Source organism: Acinonyx jubatus, chromosome A2, assembly GCF_027475565.1.
Source record: "Acinonyx jubatus isolate Ajub_Pintada_27869175 chromosome A2, VMU_Ajub_asm_v1.0, whole genome shotgun sequence".
Classification (NCBI taxonomy): domain Eukaryota; kingdom Metazoa; phylum Chordata; class Mammalia; order Carnivora; family Felidae; genus Acinonyx; species Acinonyx jubatus.
The window spans coordinates 127,705,424-127,722,725 of NC_069383.1; the positions used below are offsets into that span (position 1 = coordinate 127,705,424).

General features: G+C 44.1%; 1 protein-coding gene across 2 annotated transcripts in view; it reads left to right on the forward strand.

Moving 5' to 3' along the window:
- The first annotated feature begins 2,187 nt into the window (after nt 1–2,187).
- The window catches only part of FOXP1 (forkhead box P1), a 591,936-nt gene continuing 576,821 nt past the window's right edge, over nt 2,188–17,302 (forward strand). The window contains exon 1 of one of the 2 annotated variants that reach the window (XM_053219058.1): nt 2,188–2,321. The gene's annotated coding sequence lies outside the window, so the exon portion shown is untranslated. The remainder of the gene's footprint in view (nt 2,322–17,302) is intronic. The other variant, XM_027042471.2, reaches the window with a different exon arrangement.

The window sequence follows — 17,302 nt, forward strand, 5'->3', positions numbered from 1 at the left end:
GAGTGCGTGTGTGCGCGCGTGTGTGCGCGAGTGAGTGTGTGCGCGGGGGTGCGCGCGCGGGCGGGAGTGGGCGCGCGCGGGGAAAGGCCCGAAAACACCTTAGTTTGCACCGAGAGACCATTTGCAGCGGGTGAGTTTGTATTTTTCCATTTCTGCTCCACTTTTTCCCAAGCTGCCTCCTGCCTTGTTTCCGCCACTTTAAACAACAACAACAACCAGCACAAAAAAAAAAAAAAAAAGAAAAGAAAAGAAAAGAAAAAGAAAAAAAGGAAAAAAAACTACTTTCCACCTCCAGGCTCCACGTGCATCTCCCCCCAGCCCTCCCCTCTCAGCCTCTCTCTCCCCCGGGGCCGGGGCCCAGGCTCTCCGGTGGCGGGGGGGGGGGGTGGGGGTGGGGGAGGGTTTACCGGCCGGCGCGGGGGTTGGGGGCGGGGGCCTCCGGCGGCGGCGCCCGCAAGCTTGGGTCCATTTCCATAAGTCAAATGAGGGTGGGGGGCGGCGGCAGCGGCGGGGAGGCGAGATCTTCTTCCCCTCGGCCCCTTCGCGCCTGGCTTTGCGCTCTGGGCGATCGCTGCGGGAGAGAAATCAATAAGCCCAGGCCGCCTGGCGCAACTTTCGATGTCGGGCGTCGGGATGCCAATCGAGTAGCGAGGCGGGCGCGAGGCCGGGGTCGAGTCTGTGGTGGGAGGGGGCGCGCGCCGGGAGCCTTTGGAGCCCGAAGTTTGGACTTGGAGCAAACTTTTTCCCTTCGCTCTCCGCCAGTGTGTGCCCCCTCGGTGCCCCTGGATTGTAATGACGGGATGCCCTCACCCTGGGGCCCGCGCCTGGGGCCATCCTCGGTGCCACACGCGCCTGGCCACGAACGTGACGGCGGGGACAGTCCGCCGCCATCCCCCGGAGCACAGAAAACTCGGATACACATTCGCGCACCCCCACCTAGACACGCACCCTCACACGCCCTCGACCCCGAGAACCCAGCCTCGCCGCGGACAGGCCCGCGACAGCTGTGGCCAGCTCCGCGGGTGGGATGGGAACGGGGTGCGCTGCGGGGAGTCGCCGCATCGGGTCTCCTCCCTTCCACCACAAACACTTTCGGGGTTTACTCTCCTTTGAAGCTTGGGGTACCGGGGGGTTTCCCAAGCCTGGATCTGTCCTGAGACGCGCGGGAGTCGCCGGGTCCCTCTGGCCCGGTCCCGGCAGCCGATGGCTCTCCATCCCTCGCCCGCACTCCGCCTTCCTCCCGAGCTCCCTGCGCTCCATCGCCGTCCCGCTGAGAGGACTCGGCCGAGTCGGTAGCCGGGACTGCGTGCGCTTTGGGTGGGGACGGCGGCGGTGGCGCCGGGGAGCGGAGAGTTTGCCAGTTGCCTCGGGGTCGCGGTCATTCGCTGCCTCCGCCTCCCCTCGCCCCCGCCTCCCGCCCCCCTCCTCCCCAGATACCGCCGCTCGGAAACTTTGATTCCTTCTCCTTTTTGGCCCTCGGCGAGTCCCCCTCCCCACCTGTTGTGAGCTCCGCCTCGGTCCCCGGAGACTGACGGTGACACACGCGGGCGCCGGGGAGCTCCGCGCCCAGAAACAAAGTCATATGCCCCCTCCCCAGTGTTTGCTTTGAAATCGCAGCCTGCAGCACCCCCCCCCCCTTTCCCGCGCAGCTCCCGCCCCTGTGAGAATAAGGACTAAATAAACAGTTGTAACTTCAAACCTTGCGCCTGCGATCGTATCCCTTTCCCACCCCCTTCCCCCCTTCCTCCCCCCTCCTTTTTTGTTGTTGCAACTTTGTAAGATCCTGGGGAAGGTGCTGAGACTTCGGCTCGGGCCGATTTCCCGGTCTCGGGATCCTTGCAGGGATTCCCTGAGCCACATCCTCCCTTCCGTCCACCCGCACTCCTGGGTCCTCCTATCCCGCCGTCCTCTCTGTCTTGGTCCCCCAGCCTCATCACTTATCCCACCCCCCTCAGTTTCCCCCAACCTGAGCCAGGAGGACTTGCTGAGGGTCGCCCCGGTTTCTTGTCGACCGCAGAACCCGAAAGTTTGCAAGAGGAAGAGAGCGCACGGAGAGCAAGCGGGCAAGGGGCAGCGGCAGCGGCGCCGGGGACCATGGTGCTGCCGGCGCCTCCTACGCGGGCGTGAAGGCGGCGCTCCCACTCCCTCCCCGGACTCTGCCGGTAAGTCGAGGCGGCCGCGGGCGCTGGGGCGAGGACGCGGGCGGGGGCAAAAGATACCCTGGAGCCCCCGGGGGCTCTCTGTGCCCAAAGCGCCAGCATGGGCGGCGCGAGCGCAGGGATAAGGCGCCCGGAGCCTGGAATGTGCCCATCCTCAAGCTGGTAGGTGCTTCGAAACACTGGACTTTCTCCTTTTTTCCCCCCCTTTCCTAAATCCGAGATTCTGAAGATCAAAGTTTAGCCTGTAGTGTAAAGTGCTCCGATAAAATATGGTGACATCTCTCGCCCCCCTCTTCTCACCCCACTCCCCTCTTATAACTATTAATTATTTCCAAGTCATTGTGTCCAAATACCCTTGCTGGGCTGATTACAAAGTGTATTGATTTAGCCTGGGCTCATCCTACGCATTCGTTTTAATTCATTTTCCTTTTGCTCGACCAGAAAACCCGAAATGAAACTTATTTCTTCCTCTTCCCAACACCCCGCCTACCCCCTCCTGCCCTCCCCCCCCCCCCCAGCCCTCATCAGTGAGGCTTGGGCAGAATAATGAAATTAATGTAAACATTTCATTTGGTTGCATTTAAGCGTCTCCAGCCCACTTAGAAGGGGCTCGTGTTGCTCTCCTGTCCGGTCACAGGTATTTTCTAAGTTCGGATTTCCTTTTTTGTTACTGCTTTTTAAAACAGGAATGCTGGAAGGGCATTCTGTATTCCTTTTGGAAGGAGTCTGTACCTTGAAACCATCTACACTTTACCTTTGGTTGTCCGTAGGATTTAGGACTTGCACAATAGCTGAATTGAAAAAAACCTGAAGGATATTTAAGGGCTTTTTCTACCGCTGAAAATATCTTGAAGATTCCTTGCAAAAATTTTACCTTCTATCTCCTTCCCTTCGTTTTTCCATAGTGATAGTCAGTTTGGGGGGAGATGTCTTAAGTAGAATTTGAAGAGAAATGGTAAGAGTTCAGGTGTTTTCTGAGTGGGGTTAGCCTGCATAATTGAGACAGGAGTTGCTGTTATTTTTAGTTCCAGAGAGAAATGTATCAAATCTTTTTTAGAATTCCACTGGAGTTTTGATTCTCAAAGTGGAAATACCCATCTCTTTTCTCCAGGAAAAGAAAATTGGGCTTACAGTTTCAGAGATTTGGAATGGGTTTTTTCTTTCTTTCTGACTTTTCTACTTGAAACATCTCCTCATTAAAGAACATTAAAAATATAAAAAAGAACTCAACTATTACCACTCAGAAGATGTCAGTTAAATTCTCACTGCAGAGGGAAAAAAAAAAAAAAGGTTTAGCATCTTACCACTGGCTGCATTTTTTCCCCCCTTAGACTTTGGATTAGTCATTGTATGAGAGAGAGAGAGAAAGCAATCAGGTTTTTTTTTTTTTTTTTTTTTTTGGAAAAGTAAAGTAAACAGCCTCCAACTGCTGAACCTTGACAACCCAAATTAAGGAAGCAGGAGAGATCAAACAGACCTGCTGCTGGGTTGTTGTCAGGAGCTCTACATGGAGAACCCTGGACTATTCGATCAAGCAGCAAAGCTATATATTCACTAATGCAGAAATGGACCATTGCAAATGCTGATCTTTGTTGTGCGAGCTAAGGCTCACTTGGAAGGAAACACTAACAGCTTTTGAGTTCTTTATGGATGTGGAGTTGCTAAATAAGTTATTTTTCTAATACAGTCTTGTTTGTGAACAACATGCACGCAGAAAGGTATGAAATGAATATTAAGTCTTCCAGAAGCTGCCTTGCTACCCAGAACTGTGCAGTGGAATTCTTTTTACCAACATTAGACTCCTACACTAGAGTTAGGTAACATTTTCTCACATCAAGTTTAGAAGATCTGCCTGGTCAGGAAAGCCAAGGTTTTGTATGTGATGGTTTAAATCTGATGTGAAGCTCAAAAAAAAAAAAAAAAAAAAAAAAAAAGAAAGAAAGAAAGAAAAAGAAAAAAAAGAAAAATCCCTGGTGATGAAGTTTTGTGTCAGCCCACTCTTGGAATTTAAAAAGGCGAGAGGGAGCATTCTCCAGATTAGACATAACCTCTTTTTTTAGATTGACATTCAACATGACCACGTTGCTACTTTTATTCAAGTTCTCTGTAACTTGTCCTTGCTTGTTGTCTAGGAAAATTTAACTGCTTTACATTTTTAAAGGGAGTAGTAACAGCAATTACTTTAGCATTTTGTTTTTACAAGTTTATCAAAGTATAATGAAAGCATCATCAACTATTGAAATTAACTGTCTCAAATTAAGGGGGTCATATTGCTGGAGTTGTCTGTAAGATTTTGTATTTATATTTAAATGCTGGAGTAAAAACTATAACCCTTTTTTTTTTTTTTGCTATAAACTATCCCCAAATTAAATGTCATTTTTAATTAAGTAGAACAAAGTGGGAAATAGGACAAGGGAACACATAAAGAAGAATAAAAATGATTGTCATTTAAGGATTGCATTTTTAATTAATATGTCGATCACACAGTAAACACTTTATGTTTTTTTATGTCAGTTTCATAACCATAGTGCCCAACATGTTTCAAAGTGTGTAGCTTTTATTGGATATAGCTTTTATTGTGTAATTACACAATGTGGGTTAAACATACACATAGATGCTATTAGGCAATTCTGTGCAATATGTAATGTTTTTTAAGAAGCTGTAAATATTTTCTAGTTAAATCATTTGTACCAACAATAACAAAAGTTAACTGGGTTAATATTGAGCCTAGGTATGGTTTTCTGTTACTAAGTTGTTCCTTGCTTTTCTTAAGACTCTACCCTGGCCTAAAATTTGTGTTCTGAGGCTGTGTTGAGGGATACGTCTGTTTTCAGCAATTGTTTAAATTAACAGAAGAATTGTGATATTTCCTAAACCAATATATTTATGCCACAGCATGTCCAATGCCAACATTAAGAGAAGGGTGAATATAGCAGATGTGACAACTTCTTTTGAACCCAGCTTCCTCTTTGCAGCCAATCTTATTGTGCTGTTGGTTTAGTTTTCTTGTTTTACTTAAGACTCCAACTCAGTTTTGAAATGTTATCTTGTAAGACTCCGCATCAGAAAGAAGTATGTGTATTCAGACAATGTTAGTTGTTACCCTACCGATTACATTTCAGAGGGTATGCCAAGAATATTTACAGGGCATTGCAGGAGTCCTGTCTTTTAAAAATAATTTTAGGCACACGTTAATAAAATTTAAATAGATTGCAGGCTGTCAGAAAACAGTATAAATTTTGTTTATGATTCAGTTACTTTAAGGTACTTACATTAAAGAAACTCATTTAACCCCTGACTGAAGAGCATTAAGAGGGGAGGGAAGCCCTCCAAAGAGCTCCCACTGCCCTTTGCTCTCCTGATAATCTTAAATTACTACAATTTAATTGCAACTTCAAGGCTTTGAGCATGAGCTGCTTCTCTGTGGCTGAGAAAGGGTTTGAGAGCCTAGCTAGATTTGCACAGGTGGTATTTTTGTTTTGCAAAAAAATGTTTTTGCTAAGGGCTTTTTCTTTTCCTTTCTTATCCTGTTAGGTGTCATACTCCTTTTATAGAATTCAGTCATAGTAAATGCCATTTTCGCTAAGCCAGCTTTTTTTTTTTGTTTTTTTCTGTTATTTGGACCTCAAGTGTGTAAAGGTCTCAAGCAAGTAGAGGTTTGTTTTCTAAAGAAAATAACCTTATGAGAGGCATCTGCTGAATAGACATGAGCCAACATATACTTTTACTATTTGCAGGGGATTTTTTTTTTTTCTTCAGTTGATGGTAGTAATCCCACCAGGTGATCAAACACTGAATTTCTGAATCAAGCCAGCAAGCCAAGTAAGTTTGCATTTGGGCCCGTGTATTTTCTAAATGATTTTTCTTGTGACTGGTTACACTGGTCCCTAGTCCACTTGGCCATACGCGTGCTATCCAAGGAGCCATCTTAAACTGATTTTTAAAAAGATTTCTCTTCCATGGTACCCGGATGAATTAAGGTTCGAGGTGCCAAAAGCTGGAACATCGGCAGGCCATGAGATAAGGTGAATTCCCGAAATGGGAAAACCTGGCCAACTATGGGATATCTTATGCATGACGGTTGTTGTCCCCACCCCGGGACGTACATAGTTTATTTCCATGTGCATGCGACAATGTGGTTAATGGAAATTAAGCAGATTTGGCTTGTGTCGCCAAAGCTAAAAATAAATGTTGTAAGGAGTGTTTGATTTCAAGACGTGTTTTGGTTTTTCATCCTATAGATAATGTTCTTGCAGTTATGGCTATGAGGCTGGTATTCTGGAAAGAGGAAGTACAGTGGGGTGAAGTACATGGCAGCCGGGAAAGACAATTAGACAGTGTTCTTTGTTTCCTTAATAAATTATTCTTATTAATTACAGTCAGTTTGTGCTAAGGCATTTTTCGGGTTGTAGTTAGAAGCCAGCTCCCATTTAGAAGAAGGTTGTGCCAAAAGCTGTATCCTCTGCCTTGCGCTGTTTTACCCAGTCAGGAGATCTATTGACCAAATTAGCCGTGGATGTCTCTGCAAGGCTTGTTTTTCTTTTTGAAATCCCCTGATGTCAGTTTTTAATACATGCCCTTCCTGGTGCACAACAGGTGTTTGTTTGGGAGTTATTTTATGGGATTTAAAGTGAGAAAAACATTTCCTACCTAGCCAGCCCCTGGGAGAGAGCACACTGCCTGACAGAAAGACTCCTGGTACCTGAGCATTGTGGATGGGTTTTTCCTTAGGACTCTCCATGAGCTGAGCTGTGTTGTTTTCAAAAAGTGGGGGAGGGGGCTCACTTTAGTGCCTTGATATTTGCAATTAAATTGTAGTAATTCAAGATTACTGGGAAAGTGCAAAGGGCAGTGGGGACTTTTTAGTGGCCTTCTCTTGATGCTTAAAGCTGCTCAGTCATGGGGTTAAATTAGTTTCTTCAATCTGAGTACTTAAAGTAACTAAATCGTAAACAAAATTTATATTAGATCCTGACAACTAATAATCTATTTAAATTACATTAAAGTATCTAGGCAAAAATTTAATTAAAGACAGAAGTACTGTCAAGCCCTGTAAATATCTTGACAGGTCTACTCAAATGGAACTGATATCACGAAATATTTACATATGTCTGGTGTGTTCGCGAACATCTCGGCAGTGCCTGTGTGAAGCTAATTGCGCTTTCTTTCCAAATCACATTTTTAATAAAAGAGTTTGTTTTTTTTTTAAAAGGAACATGAATACATACAAAATTGTGTTCAAGTGTTCTGTGTACTATTTAGTTCTCTCTCCTTAGGAGCATTCTGATGGGTATATTTCCTCCAACTGCTGCTAATTCAGAAAAGCAGCTGAAATGGAGGGATCACTGACTAGACAATTTATGTCATTCTCTTTTATTTCACCAGTGTGTAGATATCAGCGCTTAGTGTGTTATGGGACAATTTACTGAGGGGGGGAATGGGTATAAACCTGGCATTATTAGGTTTCTGTTTAAATTAATTAAATAGAATAGATTTACTTAGGACAGGACAGATTTTTCTCCTGATTTTTATATTTGGATTCATATTTATAGATTAGTTGTAAGTCAGGTGGACATCTGTATTTTGCTAGATTACCTGATTTTAGCTAATATAGTGATCAGCTTTATTTACCAAGACAGGGAATAATATTTCTAGCATCAGACTCAAAAACTGAATTCCTGAGGTTTCTTTTTCTCCCCTTCCAGCTCTGCATTTGAGTCATAATGTGATTTTCTCTGCTCCAGGTTTCCTGCCTGTGAATTAGGGGTAGTATTTTAAGGTATGTTCTTTGACCTCCATGATCGAATGGCACAGGTGTTGTGTTATTACTCAGATCCTTTAAGATGTTCTTGTTGTTATCAGGACACTGACTACAGTTCTTTGGGGGTGGGGTGGGGGGAGGGAGGATGTGGCATGTGTTTTGATTGTCCCAGAGCCTCCCCTGAGTTGGTGATGCCTGATCAGAGGTGTTGGCAGCCTCCTCTCCTGGGGACAGGTGAGCACAGGGATGGAACACAGATGCTCATGTGTGAAGTGGGAGGAAGTTGCATTTGGTCCTAATTCATCACGTCTCAAAGGGACCTGCCTCCAGGTCATTGTGTGTGTTTGTATGTGTGTCGGAGCATTTATTAAAATAGAGCTTCTCATATTGGAATTTGTGCTGACTGATGTGAGAATGCGCTTGAAACGAACTTCCCCTGGTAATTCTGAAGGCCACAAACCGGAGACCCGTGGACCGAGTGATTTATGCTGCTAGAGATTCTGGAACTGAAGTCTTTATCTCCATTTGGATTTTACTGATTAAATTTTTGTTTCATTGTGAGGCCTGTATTACTTTTAATGTGTTTGGATTTCGATTAAGAATCAAAACTGGTGTTCTTTAAGTATGTACGAACATTGGAATCTCAGTGGAGCTTGAGTTGCAGACCGAGATGTAGCTGCACTCTTCCTGGATGTGCCGTATCTGGGGTGGGACCAGGGTTTGCGTTTTTAAACAGCTCCCCACGTGAGTCTCATACCCACCAAAGTTGGAGAACTGGTCTCCTCTGGGGATGAAAGCCTACAATTCTTCTGAAGGCTTTACCTTAACTGTTTGGACCCCACGAAACCTGAGGGGTGTAAAAGGCTCCCTTTTTCAGAGTCAAACACCAAAACCAACATAGATGCTTAGGGGAACAGAGGCAGAACAAGAGCACCAGAGTTCCACAGAGTGGTAGGAATGAGCTGGAACGTTGGTGGTTTTCACCGAGGACCCGCCATTTCCTTTTGCGTTATGCCTTTTTCGCATCCATGTTTCCAATGGCCCCTTTCTGAAGTTTTTTTCTTGTGTGTATTTCATCTTAATTTTAAAACCCAAACTGTTTCCTCATTAGAGTAACCGTGTTGGCACAAGTGTTTTGATTTCCCCAGCCATCTTGGGACATCCTTTCTCATTGTACGTGATGGGGTCTGCAGGAATATTGATGGAAGTACGTCATCCAGCGATGCCACGCAAATCTAGCAGAATCCTAAGAAGAGTGCATCCTACGAGATTATGAGATGAAGGAAGATAAAATGCTAAGATAGATTGTTTAAACATTCAGGGCTTCAGCTAAAGATCTAACCACTAAGATCAAAAGAGTTATTTAAATAAAAATTGTACAGACATTTTTTTTTTTGTTTTGTCTGTATTAGTAACGGTGCCTTTTGAAGTTACCCAGTAGAGCGTTTCTCTGAAATGCCCTCACCTAAATTTAAAGAAATAAACAAAAAAAATACGAAAAGATTGCGTTTGACTTTGGGTATAGCTTGATTTTAGTAGATACCAAAAAGGTGGCAACTGTTTTTATGTTTAGAACTTGACAGTTGCTTTCGCTCTAGGTTCAGGTGGCACTTGGAATATAGCTGTTGTACAAAGTTCTTCTATTTCTGTTTAATACTGAAGTACTTAAAAAAAAAAAACACCTCTGGTGGGTCAAGTTTTTCAACTAGCTGTCTCTCCCCTTGAATAAAGGGTTTCTATAAAAGATAAAAAAAATGGAACTGATAGAAAATATAGAAGGTGCCGTAGAAGGATACACGTAGTGGTATCACCACTGTCACTGGTCGATGAGCTCTTCAGCGTGATGTTAACTCCGCCTTGTTTGTGGAAAGGATGTTAATCATTTCATTAAGAAAGGTTAAATAATTAACTGACTTATCATTAGGGAATCAGTGACAGACCCTTTTTAGTGATGCCTGGTAGAAATTTTCTAATACAGGCTCTGCTGCATTTAATTATCTGGAGAGAAGCTAGCTGGACCTTGAGAGGATGGGCATGGGGCGGCTCTAGAGAGTATCGCTGTTTTGTGCGACTGTACACCATTTTAGAGAAGCTAGTGTGCGGAAATAGAAAACGGTTCAGTTTCGGATTTTCCTTTATGGCCTTCGTCAGGCATGTTGTTGCAGACCTGCTGTTGTGCATGCCTCTCTGGGTTTAGGAAGGGTTCAACCGCTTAAATATGCTCGTGTTATTTTCTAAATAATGGCTTTTGTGCAGTATGATGCATGTTGACAGTAAATGCACAGTCGTAACTTTGGTAAGCTTACAACAAATTCTTATACCTGTAGGAGCAAGCCATCGTCCTTGCCACTGACTGGGGGGCTTCTCCTGTTTGTCTCTCGCTGTCTTATGGCAACTGCTACACAAGGTTTAAATATTCCAGGAAGGGGGTGGGGGATGGGATGTGAGGGGGATATATTCCCCATCTGGCAAAAATTTACCCTTCTCTTATACCCTTTTGTCCCCAGATCATACACAAGGTGTGTTTCCAGCTTATTCTTCCTGTGCATATATTCACATCAACTCAAAATTCAAAAGATACTTCAAGAGAGGTCAGATGTCTGTATTCGTTTTTGTTTCTGTTAGGAAGCAGGGCAGTCACTTTGAGTGGAAAGATCATCTCTGTGTCAGAGATGACTTTGCCATAGCAGAGTACCGAGGTAGAACAATTCTTGAGGGAAGCAGTAAGGCACTTTGGAAAATACCGAAAATGGATTTTGTATCGGGATGCAGCATTTAATGTTCTAACAAGTGCCCGATTGTAGAATAAAATGCAATGTGATGGCCTCAAGCACTTTGATCTTTGAGTTGAGAATAACTTCTGATGAGAGAAATCTGGCAGATATTTACAAAGCTCTTTGTCTTAAAACTGTGCGCTTACATCTTTCCATTTTTATTATGAAATACACGACACCAAAAAGGTATAATTTAAAGGATAAGTCAGTGAGCACCCATGTACCTGCGGCTCATGCTCAGAAAGAACACATTTCTCAACCAGGTTGAAGAGGCTCTTGGCATATCTGCCCTAATCCTACCTCCGTCCTTGTCACCTGGAGGTGACCTCTGCTCTCAGCTGGCTGGTTTTCATCCCCTGGATTTCTTTATGTCTTTAATACATATGCATCTATTCCCCCAAATATAGAGTTTTCTTGTTCATGTTCAAGATTTATCTTGAGGGGTTCTGCTGTGTGTGTGCTTTAGTAACTTGCTTTTTTGTTATTGTTCAGTAGAGTTGGTGAAATTCATCCGTGTGGATACATGTAGCTGTAGTTTATTCATTCTCCCATTTGAGCCTTTTGAAGTGCTGAATATTATTTGAGACGAGTTCTTTACATTTGGATCCCAGCCGCATTCTGCAGTATTACATGTTGAAATTTAGGATTAATGTGAAACTATCAGTCCTGACTCAGACTTCATAATTCGTTCATTTATGACTGTTTTTTATTTTTTATTTTTTTTTGGGGGGGGGGAGGCTTTAAAATCAATACCAGGGAATTTGATTTAAAAAAAAAATAATGTATCAAGTGGTTGATCTCTTACATTTAAGGAGAAAAAAAAAAAAAAAAAACCAGGCGAGGCATTCATCTGAAGGAGCCTAGCCATTTTCTCATTCTTATTTAAAGACTTGGCTTAGAACTTAACAGTTACATATGCAGGGTAGCAAGTTAAAAAGCGATGTTTAATTAACAGGCGCTTTATACTTCTGTATCCTTGTTATGATATAGCACCTTGTTCTTCAGTGTAGAAAGTGATTTCTGCATATTTTAAAGGACTGGCATCTTTATGGTAAGAAAGCCATATAAATAAAGATATACTCAGATGAAAATCGGAACATGTTTTTAAAATAGTGTGTGTCTACTTTCAGCTCTGTTATCAAACTTGCTGCATAAGCCGGAGTTGATGCTCTGTGATTATGCTAATGACCAAAGGAATCGATGATGCGCGACTAGATGAAATCAGTGATCAGTGGTAGAACCAGAGAGAGTTATCAGTTTTTTTGTCATTAAATATTAGTGATAAATAATACACTGTTCATTTTGAGTAGCTAGAACATATTTAATTCTGATGTACAGAGTTTCGATTTAGTCAGGCTTATTGCTGAGTAAAATGATAATCTTTTGTAATTTGAGGGGAAAGATAGAAGGCATTTGTGTCAGCATGGCTAAGTGACTTGGGTCATAGAGAAATGTTTACCTAGACTGGCCAGGGAAGGTTGGAAAAACTTTTTCTTTCCTCCTAGACAACTTGGATATTTGTGCTGACGTTTTATTAGGCATATCACATACTCAGTAAACAGCGTAAGTGACCAGAGATGTTAAACAAAATGAGTCTAAAGGTAGATTGGGTTTCCCTAAAGAGTAGAGGTAAAATATAACAAAGGGGAATGTTTGGACAATGCTCTTTTTAGAGGCGGGTGTGTGTTAAACAGGGACCATTAGAGTCAGTGTTATTATTAAACAATGGCTTTAATTAAAAAAATGTTTTTTTGAGTTTCTCATAACAAAGTTATACTTGGTAATGGTTTATTTAAAGAGAAGTAATACTTGTAACAGAGCATCTTTTTCTAGGTTCCTGAAATCTTGTGGGAAAACATTGACACTGCCTTCTTTGTTGCAAAGGGGTTTCTAAAGCCGTTCTCCCTCAAAGACATTCCTTCCTGGGCAGCGTTGAGCAGGTGTCTTACTACTCTACAATAGTACCAAGGTGACATGAGACAAAACAAAGGAATAATTAGCTGCGGTTTGTAGGACATAAAGAAAGAGTGATCGAAGGCTATAAAAGAAGGAAATCAGATCGAAGGCCGCTATGATGTTATTTTTTAAAAACGCATTGACGAAATGATCTCTTGAAAGCAGACTCCCACCCTGGATTGCGCCGACCGTCGTCTGCCACTTTCCTGTCTGCTGTCCTGTCCGTCCATGTTGGCTCTTATCAGCAGTACCAACTGCTCTTCGAGCAGCGGTCTTCTCTGTGGTAAGGCAGGCCAATTGGGTCAATTTTTGTGATCTGGCAGATGTCCACTGGGAGCTCAGATCAGGCCAGGCTCATTTTTATGTGTGTCCAAAGCCAAGATTTCAACTTGGTGAAAGGCTGTGGAATTTATTTCCCAAAGTGCTGCCCAAACTCTGTTCTTCTTTTCTTCAACTGCCTCCTTGGGCTGGGATGATTGCTTAATACTCTTAATTATGCTGGATCCCTCTGTGTTTTTGAACACCTGTGCGTAATTCAGATCATGGGTGGTCACAGAGCCTGGCTCACTAAACAGCTTCTCTTTCAGAGTGGGAAAATCCCAAGGAGCCTGACCATGCACCGTGTGTCGGGGGGCTGAGAAGAGATTTAAAGAGGATGGAACGTTTCTCTTGAATTTCCATTTTGTCCTGTAAAAGGTCCTCAGTCTCACGTCGGGGAGAGTGTTAGGATGAATACGTCAGAAATGGCATTTAAAAAAAACTCTTATTCATTGCTGGTGGGAAGGCCTAATAGTTACAGCCACTTTGGAAGACAGTTTAATGGTTTCTTATAAAACTAAACATACTCGGGGCACCTGAGTGGCCCAGGCGGTGAAGCGTCCAACTTTGGCTCAGGTCATGATTTCGAGGTTTGTGAGTTTGAGCCCCGTGTTGGGCTCTGTGCTGACAGCTCAGAGCTTGGAGCCTGCTTTGGATTCCATGTCTGTCTCTCCCTCTCTCAGCCCCTCCCCATTTGCATGCTCTCTCTCAAAAATAAATAAACATTAAAAAAAATTAAAACTAAACATACTCTTTCCATACTATCTTGCCGTGGCCCTGCTTGGTGTTTACCCAAGGGAGTTGAAAACTTATGTCCACAGAAAGCCCTGCGCACAAATGTTTATAGCAGCTTTCTTCACGATTGCCAAAAGTAGGAAGCAACTAAGATATCCTTCAGTATGGGGACAGATAAATAACAACTGTGGTACATCTAGACAATGGAGTATCGTTCAGCACTAAGAAAAAGTGAGCTGTAGGGGCACCTGGGTGACTCTTGATCTTGTGTGTGTGTGACTCTTGATCTTGGGGCCATGGGTTTGAGCCCCACATTGGGCGTAGAGATTACTTAAAAGAAGAGGAAGTGAGCTGTCAAATCAGAAAAAACAAAAAACAAAAAACATGGAGGAACCTTAAGGGCATATCACGGGGTGAAAGACATTCTGCAAAAGGCGAAATTGTAGAGACAGGAAAAAGAATAGTGGTTGCCAGGGGTGGGAGAGAGAAGGATAAATAGAGCACAGAGGATTCTTGGGGTGGTGAAATATTGTGTATGACTCTATAGTGGTGGATACATGTCATCATACATTTGTCCAGACCTCCAGAATGTACCACACCAGGAGTCAGCCATGCTGTTGTAATGTAAACTGTGGACTCTGGGTGGTTATGACGTGTCATTGCAGATTCGTCATTTGTAACCAGTGTCCCACTCTGGTGAGGGATGCTGGCAGTTGGAGAGACCGTGCACGTGTGGGGCCAGGAGGGTTATGGGAGCTCTCTGTACCTTCCCCTTGATTTTCCTCTAACCCTTAAACTGCTCTAAAAAAGTAAGTCTTAAAAAAAATTCCTGGGTTGGGGTGCCTGGGTGGATCCATTGGTTGAGTGTCAGACTCGATTTTGACTCAGGTGGTGATCTCATGGTTCATGGGTGCGAGCCCCGTGTCAGGCTCTATGCTGACAGTGTGGAGCCTACTTGGGATTCTCTCTCTCCCCCTCCCCCACTGGTGCACACTCTTTCTCCCTCTCTCCCCCCACTTCTCAAAATAAATAAACTTAAAAAAATTCCTGCATTGCAAGTGATCCATAACCCTTCTCCATATCCGTATTCTAAAATCTCTATCTAGTTGTTTATCTGCTTTACCTGTGCCAAATGAGCATTAGAGTTTCTTGTGAGGACAGTGAAGTAGGCCAGGGCCAATTTGTTTTTGAGACAGCGTTTTAGTGTGGGAACTTCTTGGGCTGCCCTTAACCCCCCAGAGTGGGATCCTGGGAGACCTATAGAGTCCTCATTGATGACCTGATCTGAGCCACCCCTTGTCTGTCAGGAGACTGTGTGGTTCATAGAGGGGACGTGACTCTTGTCCAGTGAGATAGCCCCTTGGATCAAATCCTGCCTGGCCACCTGCAGTAATCTCCATATCTACATTTATACACACGTTTATGTATATGTGATTGTGTGTATCTACGTGTGTGTGTTTGTATGTATATTTAAAAAAAACATTACAGGTAATACAGCACATATATATATATATATTTTTTTTTACAAGGATTTATCCTACTCTGTATCAAGAACATTTTTTCTGTATCAGTCTCTATACGATTGTTAGTAACTATTTGCTCTCAGCTGTACACGCGTATATTTTCTTCCTCTGCAAAGAAACCCTTTGGGAGGACAGCACTATAAGGACCATATTGTCTCTTTGATGTTTGTAATGTACTTGGGATCGAGGCTACAGTAGACGTCTGGAGCTGTAAGGTTATAACATACGTGTGTTATACCATCGTGTGTATGTACTGATGTGTGTTTGTGTTCGGGAGGTGTACATTTTATTGTGAATATAATAGGATAGGTTGCGGATCTAGAACTGTGTTTCAGGTGAGTGGTTCAGATTTCTACCAACCTTTGAGGCTAGAACGCACCTGTCCCATCACTCCTCCATTTAACCCACTAGTGACATCTGTGTCTTTGCCATGGGGTTCTGACATTCACACCGGGCACATTTTGCTTTGGAGGTTGGAACATGTGTTAGGAATGAGGTGAAGAAATTCTTGGTATGTGCATTAAATAATACATTTTTGAGAATCTAGGACATCCCAGCCAGGTCACATAGAGTGTAAATAGCCCATGAAACAAGTTATTTGTTAAAACAACAACAACAACAACAACAAAAACCACAAAAAACAAACGGTAGAAGTAAGTAAGTCTGTGTTATAAGACTTTTGAAAATTCAAAGAATAAACAGAATGTGGGAGCTGACCGGCTGTTCATTTGTGGGGCCTTGTTAAATATTAAGAATTTGAGGATAGTGATGGCAGAGCCTTAAACCAAGTTCGGGGCATTCCCATGCCCGGGTCCCGGTGTGGCTGCCCTTGTCACACACCCGTGAAGCAGGCCCTGCTCGGGGTTGGCTTCTCACACCAAGATTTCCTCCCCTGCAAAACAGGAAGACCCGGCTGGGACAGGCATGGCTGGCTGAGGCCCTCCTATGCCACTCGTGCTCCGCGATCTTGACTTCCTCTGCATTACTGAATCCAGATGGGGCTCAGGTTTTTGTTTTTGTTTTTGTCGCAAGTTTTTATTCACATTCCAGTAAGTTAACTTATAGCGTGATAGTAGTTTCAGGGGGCTCAGCTTTTAAAGCACGTTCCTCTCCCTGGGCTGTGAGATCCGCTGAGTGTCAAAGAATGGCCATCTTCTAGAGTAAGTGTTTTCTGCGGGCAGTTTGCAACATTCTGTGCGGGAAGCTAATCCTGTTCTTGCTTGCTTGTTCTTTTATTCTTCTACAGCCCTTTCCCCAGGATCTTGCCACTTTGACTGTACCTTCTGTCCCTGTCACCTTCCTTGTCCTTCATTGTCACCTGCCCTTGGCTTCATTCTGCAAAGGGCCTGCTAAGCCTAGAATCTGAAGGCAGCCTCAGAAAAGAGCTTCTACTCTTCCCCCTTCGATCCCAAACTGTAATTATTAAAGAAGCAGTTTTATCTTGAGGGGCACTGGTTGGTTTCCTGCCTACAGGAATGGCCGGCTAACCAGGCCCACGCCGTGGAGGTGTGGTTGGCCCAAGCTGCACCAAATGCAACAATAATGGGATGTTCTGCCTCTGCGCTGGGCACTTGTGGCACCCTCATTGATGAGGATGAGCTTCTGTAAGACGGTTCAAGTCCAGTCGACTCTGAAGAAAGTGACGGGACTTTGTAGTAGTACCCGGTTTTCGAATTGTAACATAACTGGATGATCCTTGGGCCAGGCAGTTTTTGTCCTCTCCACAGACACGCACTGATTCTCTGTCCTTCTGTAGCTCCCACGTGCCGAGCGAGTGGTGGAGTCTTTGAGTCTTTGACTTTGGTGGAGTCTTCATGGCGGCGATGCTGCCTGCTGTTCAGACTGATGGGAGGCACGAAGGAGCACGTGTCTGCAAAGCGCTTAACAGAGCTTCTGGCTTGTCACAAACACTTGGCTTTTGGTGACTTTATTATTAACAAGAACAAGGCCTGTTGCTGGATTTCTGTGTTTTGGGGACAAGGTCTTGGAAGGGCAAGCCCTGCTTTCTCTTCAGAATGTGTGATGGCGAAGTTGGGAGCCCTCCATCACCTCTCCCCTGCTGTCCTGCTCCGTCCG